At 42.8% G+C, this 8,320-nt stretch overlaps 1 non-coding gene across 1 annotated transcript; it reads right to left on the bottom strand.

Annotated features, from left to right (window-relative positions):
* Window positions 1-733: 733 nt before the first annotated feature.
* TRNAN-GUU (transfer RNA asparagine (anticodon GUU)) lies at window positions 734-807 on the bottom strand. Its single transcript has one exon. It is a non-coding gene; the product is annotated as a tRNA-Asn (tRNA).
* Between the last annotated feature and the right edge of the window lie 7,513 nt (window positions 808-8,320).

Raw genomic sequence — 8,320 nt, forward strand, 5'->3', positions numbered from 1 at the left:
CGCGGGCCCCGGGGCGCGGCGGGACCCCGCGGCCGGCTCTGCCGCCAGGCTCCGTGCCCGCCTCGCCTCACCCGGCTGCAAGGGCTCCGTCCGCCGCGGGGAGACGGGGCCGCCGGTGCGCGCTGACACCGCTCCGCGCTCGGCGGTGATGGCAATAATCCTCCTCGCAGCGCCTTGTGTCCCCGAGCCGGGCTGTCCGCTGGCGATCGCTCGAGTGCTGGAGCGCCTTGAGCTCCTCCCGGAGCAAATCCCAATCGCCCGGCAGCACCGCCCGTTATCCCGGAGCAGCTCCAAGCCCGCATTTTCCTTCGCACCTCCCGCCGCGGGAGCAGGGGGGTGCAGAAACTCCCGTTCACTCGGGTCCCTGCCAGGCTCGGGACAGAGCCGGCCGCTGCAGCCGGCGGCGCTCGGGGCCACTCACAGCAACCGCGGGCAGGAACAGCTCTCGGCTGTCCCGCGCCCCTCTCCCGGGCGCTGCGGGGCACGGCCGTGTGCCCCCGCAGGAGCCGCGGCGCCGTGGGCAGGGCAGCGCTCCGCGGCGGCGCTCGGCGCTCCGGGCTCGGGCCGGCCCGCCGCAGCTGGGCCGCCGCGCCGCGCTCCCCGCCGCGGGCCCCCCTGCCCGGCAACACGCGGCGCCTGCAGGGCCGCCGGCGCTAATCTCACCTCCTCCCCCGGCGCACACGCACAAAACGACGGCCCGCGGCGGGGGCGGCGCCGGGCCCAAAAGGGAGCGCGTCCCTGGGTGGGCTCGAACCACCAACCTTTCGGTTAACAGCCGAACGCGCTAACCGATTGCGCCACAGAGACTCCGCTAGAGCCGCCGCCGCCCTGCTACTCAAGAGCTGCATCACCGCGCCCGCAGCGTCCCCGCCGTCCCCTCGCCCCTGCCCTGGAGACCGGCGGCCACCACGGACCCACCAAGCCCGGGATCCTGACCCGCGAGCCTCGCGAAACGCCAAAAAATCACTGAGGAAACAGCGAAAACGGCGGCTTTTCTTCTCCTCCCCAATGGGAAACACTCATTCCCAAAATCATTGTTGGCAGCAATGCTCGTCATTTTAGGGAATAAATTAATGAATCAGACTTAAAACTTCTTCTTCTTTGGTGCTGCTAACTGATGAGTTACATATACAAAACAAAATACAATTTCCAAATATAATGACAAATTGTCCTATTGATATATTTAGAAGGTAATTTTAACTGACTGCAGGGAACAGACTTTCTAAAACAGGCAGCAGTCCTCTGTGTGTGTAGGTTAAGTGTATTTACTGTTCTCAGAACTGGAAACAGCTGTGAAGAAAAGCTAACATTCCTCTTTATTATTTTATCAAAATCTTCTTCCCAGAGTACCTTACAGTAAATCTAGACCTACAGCTCTGCTAGTACCAAGTTTCATACCTGAACTTGAACAACTTGTTTCCCCTTTGCTTTCGGGGACTGATGCTCTTTGAATCTCTTTGAACTCTTACAATATCGTTGGCTTCACCTTGTCCCTATGTCTCCCTGAAGCTCTGCCTGATGGCTCTTTTGCCCATGAAAAGCCTTTGGTGTCGAGCAGGCACATGGCACTCACACCACATGGCACTGACTGCTTTCCAAGCAGTGCTGGTGATCTCCTGGTATCCACCCATCCACGACCGAGCAGTCCCAGCTCACTCCTGAAACCAGAGACCCGCATATCTTGCACAATACCTTGCTCACCAACACTGTTTGACTTCATTCCTCATCCCAGTTAGTAACTTTAGACTGATCACAGTTTAACCTTTCCAGTTTTTCCAATACTTTGAAAAGACCTACATAAATGCCAGCATTATCTCAGAATTACTCTATTTTCTTTTATTGTGTATTTTTGGTTCTTTACTGGCTGACATATTTTAAAACCTGGAAGAGAAAGACAAGATATACAAGAGTATGAAGAGTATGAAAATTAATTGAAATAATTTACAGATTGGTTTTTGGGACATCATGCCTACTGCTGCATATTTTCCTACCCAGATCTGCTACTCTTAAGATCAAAAGAATCAGTTCACAGGCTGATCACATCACTTCTGTCTGCTCTGTGTAGGAGGGCAAGCAAACAGTCCTGTGATTTTATACACAAGCCAATGGATATTTAGTGGAACTAACAAGATTTCAGTCTGACTAAAGGCCTAACCCATAGATCCCCAGACTGTAGATTGGGTGTGGATTTGGGGCCCTGAAATGTTTTACTTTATGCACATGAATATTCACATGTGTTTTAATGAACGTAGGCTATTTTCAAACTCTAGAGGCCAGATCTTAAAAGGATCTTGCTATGCTGATACTGAACACAAGCTGTAACTCTGAGCTGGTGTTAGACATTGAAGGCTGCCTACTCAATGTGCTGGGACAGTGAGAAGAGTGCTGTAGGTGAGGCTACACAGTCACTTGGCACCTTTCTTCTCAGCAGTCTTCCTCACTGAATCTCAGAGTCTGTCATTTAAAGTCTTGCAAGGTAAAAAAAAATAAAAAGAACACACAGTAGTGAGTATTACCCCTTCAAGCTTGAAACCCACAGATCAGCAAAAGATCTGAGCATGTATGACTTGGCTGACTGTGGAAAAGCTAACCAGGGAGACCCTCTACCAGAGGGCAGCAGTACCCATCACTGCTGTGCAGATGGAAAAGTGCACTACCTGCTCTTGGGAGAAGGTGTCCGACTGGATCTTTAGTAGAAAGGAAGAGCCAGGTACTGTGTAAGGCATTCAGAAACCAGAAAGAGCTGTTACTTCACAATACTTACCCTTCCTATCAGGGTTTTGTTCTATATTTCTGAACAGCTCTGTTCCTTGAAATGCTGTTTCTTGTGAATTGTATCTGGAGGTGCTTAGTTATTTGCAATATCTAGTGTATATAATTTAAATACTACTATTGCATTTGCTAATTATGAATCATATTGTGGCTTAGATTTTAATAAAACCACAAATGTATAACAATATATTACATATTAATATATTAAAATATAATACTACATAATGTGAACTAATTTATATTTTATATATTTTTTTTTATTCTTAAATCTGTGAGCTTAAATGTTCATTGCTATAACATCTGTGACCTTCTTCAGATATAGTCTTTGGTTCTTAAATGTCAGAAAGTTACTGCAGGACAGAAGGTGAAACTAGTATTATTTACAAGATTTATAAATAAACTATCTATTCATCTGCTATTCAGAAAAAAAAATCTATTTTTTCACTATAGATTTCATCTATATTTTCCTGGAACAATTCCTAAAATCAGTTCAACTGATTATAGCAGAAACAACAGAATCTTTCCACTTATATCGCAGAATTACTCTATTTCTACAGTTTCTACATGGGAAAGGACCATTTTTCCTCAACAAGCAGGTGGACCTACTTTATTTATTATCCTGTATCATTTTTGGTCAGCTGTTTGTCAGCTCTCAAGTTGCAGCTCAACCTAAACTACAAAAAATCATAGTCACAAAAAAATTGTGTAACACCTACTCAGTTTCTGCCCAAATGCCTTTCTGATTCCCTACTTTGTAACAGAAGTCTCTAGGTTACCATCCAAAGATTTTTTGTGTTTTCCTCAGAAACATGCAATTCTAATCCTCAGAAGGACTGGGACATTAAGATAAATGGACAGATAATGCAATTCAACATTGCTATTAGAATTATTACAGCCAGAGAATAAGATTTCCATGACAAAAGATTTTTCTTTATGGAGCTGCAAGCAACAAACCATGGACAACATTATTCCTAAAGAAGGATTCAAAAGGTTGGAAGAAGCAGGTATGGGTAGTGTTTTCTTGGCCGATTGCAAGACTTTTGTTCTTTTGTTCTTCCAATAAAATATATTTGTGGGGGTTTTTTTTCAGTTGTTTGTATACAAATTTGCTGCTTTCCAGATACAAAGATAGCTCATATTTTATCAACTAAACACTTCCATTATTGTGTCTGTTAATAAAATCAGAAAAGTGTCATAACTGGAAGGACATCCCTCCAAATCTGATCAACTTACCCTAAAAGCAAAGAATAAGACTAAACAATAGTATTTTACTGAGCTATCCAGTTTGCTTAGCTCTGGCTTCTCTTCTGATACAAGTCACAGAAAAGATGACTACGTGAGAAAATCCAGAAATCTTGGGTTATTGTCAACTGCAGACTGTTGGATAAACTAAGTCAACCATACTCCCACCCTCCACGTTTAACAAAAGAAAATAGCACAGGCTGCTTGGTTCTGGATCACAGCACATGTAGTTGCACTTAAGTTCATGAGAGATAAAAAGTTGTTTCAGCATGACTTGTGACAAAATTAGAACAGCCATTGCTATTATCAATAATTTGAAATACAGTCTACAATTGTGGAAAAAAGCCACCAAAAGCCAAAACCCCAAACAATGACAAAAACAAAACAAAAACAAACCCCAAACCAAATAGAGAGGGTGGCATTCAGAATTGATCTTCAGATCTCAATTGACACACTGTAAGGGGAATTTCATTTTGCTATTCCCTGCAATCTATCTCTTCTGAGTGACTACTGAAAAGAGTGCAATCATTGTGGCAGTCAGATCAATAGTTTGCACACACACACACATAACCAAAACTAAAAAAAAGACAAAAAACCCCCCATATACAATCTAAAGTGAAAAGAAGAAAATTTTACTGGCATAAGAAATGGGAAAAGTAATAATGATGCTTCCCACATAGTGCCTATTTATCTCAAGCGCTTCTTATTATCATGGTAAGAAAGGAAGAACTTTCCTGTCCTTGCAGGTTTTTTGAACTGCACGTACTAAGAATGCCTAATAGTTCTTAAAATAATAGTGAATATTATGAAAATAATAATGAGTCTTATGCAACTGAACTTTAATGTTGTCTCTACATAACACACATGAAAGCACAGGAATTTCAAGCCGGTGTTTTCAGAAGCACCAACCTGTTTTACTGTTTTCTGAAGTCCAGAATTCACATTTAAGTTCTAAGCACAGTCCTCAGTTCAGGAAAGCAGCTGTATTCAGAGTAATATGAAAGCATGTGTTGCCTTCAAGTAAATAAAATGGCGTAAAAGTATTTTCCTAAACAAGGAATTCCTGAAATTTAAATTTCAGGGAAAAAAATAAGGGGCAAATTTTAGAGTAGACCCAAATCCATAGTTTGTTAAGAAATGAGAAGAGCACAAATTTCATATCCTTGCAATGCCGAGGAAAACACATCTCCTTGATAGTCTCACCAGAAAATACCACTTCTAAGTTATTTTGCAGGTCATCACGCTAGTCAGGTTTACCTCTGCCTCTAAAGTGTTATAATTCAGCCAGAATGTCTGAAGGAAAGGCAGTGAGAAAGGAAAACACAGATAAGTTTTGTGGATCCAGTCCAGATATTTCCAAACAGGAATCCAACACGTTGGGCCAGGCTGCAGCCTTAAGAAACCTGTGCTGACAGGCTGTATTGGCAACACCACTTTTCAGAGTAAATAAAAAATCAAATCCCTGTACCAGTGCTCTTTTCAGGATGTATTTACGGGCTCAAAGTGTTCTTGCATTGACTTCTAGAAGAGTTCTGTGTGACAGATAGCACAGAGTGTTCAAAGAACCATAGAAAAGCCAATCTATTTAATTTCTCCAGCTATATGTATTTTCAGCTAGAAAAATATCAACAAAGGTTTCTGATCCTGTAACTCTATTGCCAAAAGGGAAGGAGGTTATGATACCCCATCCTGAAACCAAACTTGAGTTCCTATGGTTGTCATTATCTCCAGCAGAATTCTAACTCTCAAACACTTGTGGTGCAAGGAAGTTCCTTCCATTGCTGACCCCTAGCTATCCCTTGCAATGTGAGCAACATTCTGTAAGGCCTCAGGATACCAAACCTGTTGGTGGTCTGAACCTGCAGAAAAAACCCCTCCTTCTTGAAGTTACAATAAGAATGGTATACAAGAGGTTTGTCCCATTCCTTATAAATACTATGTGAGAGATACTCAGAATATTCTCAGTAATCAACAGCAGAGAGAAACTAAAGAATCTCTCTATATGCATTATAACAAATCCCTTTTCTTTATAGGTTCTCAGACATAGACAAGTTTCACAATAACGAAGCCTCAAAAACTAAAAGCAAAACTAAAACTAGATGTTAGTCTCCTCCAATTCAGTGGGAGAGAGAAAAACTGAGGAGGTTTATATTTACATTGGTTGAAATAGTGTATGATGTACTTCTAGTGTGCTGTGATAGTTTATCATCACTTAGCATGAACAGGAATTCAGGGGTGATGGAACACTTAAAGAATTTTTAAAAACACTATATCAATCCCCTTTAAGCCCTCAAATTAAATATACCTATCCTAATCCCAAGTCCTGGAAAGTTTGAGGTAGAGGAAGATTAGAGTAGGGAGAATAAAGAAAAAAGAGACAGTTTAGGGAGAAACAAAAGAAGACAACATGGAGTGTGAAGGAAACGAAAGGATAAAAATCAGAAAAACAAAAGTAAGTCTGAATTAGATAATTTTTGACTCAGGCCATATTCCTGCTGCTTTCAGAGATTTTACAGGGGATAGAAACTGCCATATTTTTGCAGATTCCATAGCTTGCAGTGAGACTGAAGGCAAAAGGAGAACACAGGGGAAGCTGACCTGTCTCCTGTTGCTCCTGTCCTAAAGGATGCTATAATCTTCACTACAGCAAAGGAAGAGAGAAGGCACTTGGAGAGTTACTCACAGCCTCCTGTCCCCTCCTCCTCTTCTTGGCCCCCAGTTTCTCAGATCTTTCTATTAAACTTTAATAGTGGGGACCCTCTCTCTCAGGGCAGCGCTGCAGTCATTCATTAGTGTCCACCTAGGGAGCAAATAACTCTTTAGCTGCACTGTAGGTGTCCAGCTTGCTTTGTGCCTGGAGGGGGATTTGTAATCGAAGCAGGGAAGTGCAGGAGCAAAGAGAAAAAATGGGCAGTAATAACCCATGAACTCGCCTTTCATTCAGGTAGCACAGAAGACACATGTTAATGATTTCAGCCTAAGTACCAGGCAGAGAACTAACTCTACACGAACCAGGCAGAAACCACCTGCATGTGCCAATGTCCCTCCTGAGCAGGGACTTCCTGGAGAAGAGACACCAAGAGCTAACTTGCTGAATTTGCAGGGAATTGTTTTGTTGTGTATTTTAGTGCTCTGCCTTTGCAAAGTCCCTTTTCAGCTCTCACCAAAGGGACCAACAGGCTAAATTTTTCCTCAAGCCTGGTATTTTAGCTTGTCTGCACAGGGTTCCTGTATCTGGATTAGGAGAACTCACGGGTCTCCAGACAGAATGTGCTGGGATTTCAGCAGCTCCGTTGTCTGATGGGACTAGAGCATCAGCCAGTTCTGTGCTATCCTATGCAGGACTGCTTCAGACCTCATGGCTTGGGTCATCAAGATAATTTAAAATACAAATCAATGAAAAGATAGACAAACAGGAAATGGGTTTTGCTTCCTATAATTTCTGTCAAAATGCCTGTGTGTGCAAAAGCAGTCAAGCGATCTTTATGTAAGCACTGGCCTTGGTTTTCCTCTTTCAGGTTTTTGGTGGCCCCAGCAGGGTGAGGCAGCTGTTTGCCACCTTCCCAGTGCCCTCGGATGGACACTTCAGCCTCCTGCACACAGAGGTAACAAGACAGACAGAGAAATACAAGGGAAGAAAGATCTCTAACAGAGGAGAGAAGACTGTAAATGCCTTTGAGGACAATGTATCCCTTTTCATCCCTAAATATTTGCAATCAATAGAGCTTCAGTATTTCACAGGCTAATCAATAATGCAGTGACAGTGAAAGAGATGTGAGGGTCTTCTTGGCTGCTACAAACTGGCAATGATGCTTTGATGGCTCCTACTGAGGATTTATCATTTCTTGGATAATCTCCTGCAGAACTCTGTGGGGTCTGAGAATATAATATACAATATGGCTATTGGAAAGGAACTGGACAGATGATCACACTTTATCTTAATTCCCTATAGCATCATGTGCCAAGGAAATGAAAGGTAAAATAAAAGCATGATAGATGTTTAAAAGTATAAATACAGTGTACAAAGATTGTTGTTTAGACATTTAATATAGCTAAGGTTGTCCATGGAAGGTAAAACAGAGCAACAGTGTTATGAGGACCACCTTTCTTTTTTTGCCATTGCTCTTGCCATGAGCAACTTCAGAAGGACTTTATTATAACTAATATTAGACTAAACTAACAATTATTTTAGAAGCATACACAAGCTAATTCTCTCTCCTTTTCCACATGCATGCATTTCATTAAGTGGGAATAAGATGAAAAATTGCCCCTAAATACAGAACCATGTGCTCTATTTAATAAAAAG

The sequence above is a fragment of the Prinia subflava genome, chromosome 1 (assembly GCF_021018805.1).
Source record: "Prinia subflava isolate CZ2003 ecotype Zambia chromosome 1, Cam_Psub_1.2, whole genome shotgun sequence".
NCBI classification, from domain to species: Eukaryota; Metazoa; Chordata; class Aves; order Passeriformes; family Cisticolidae; genus Prinia; species Prinia subflava.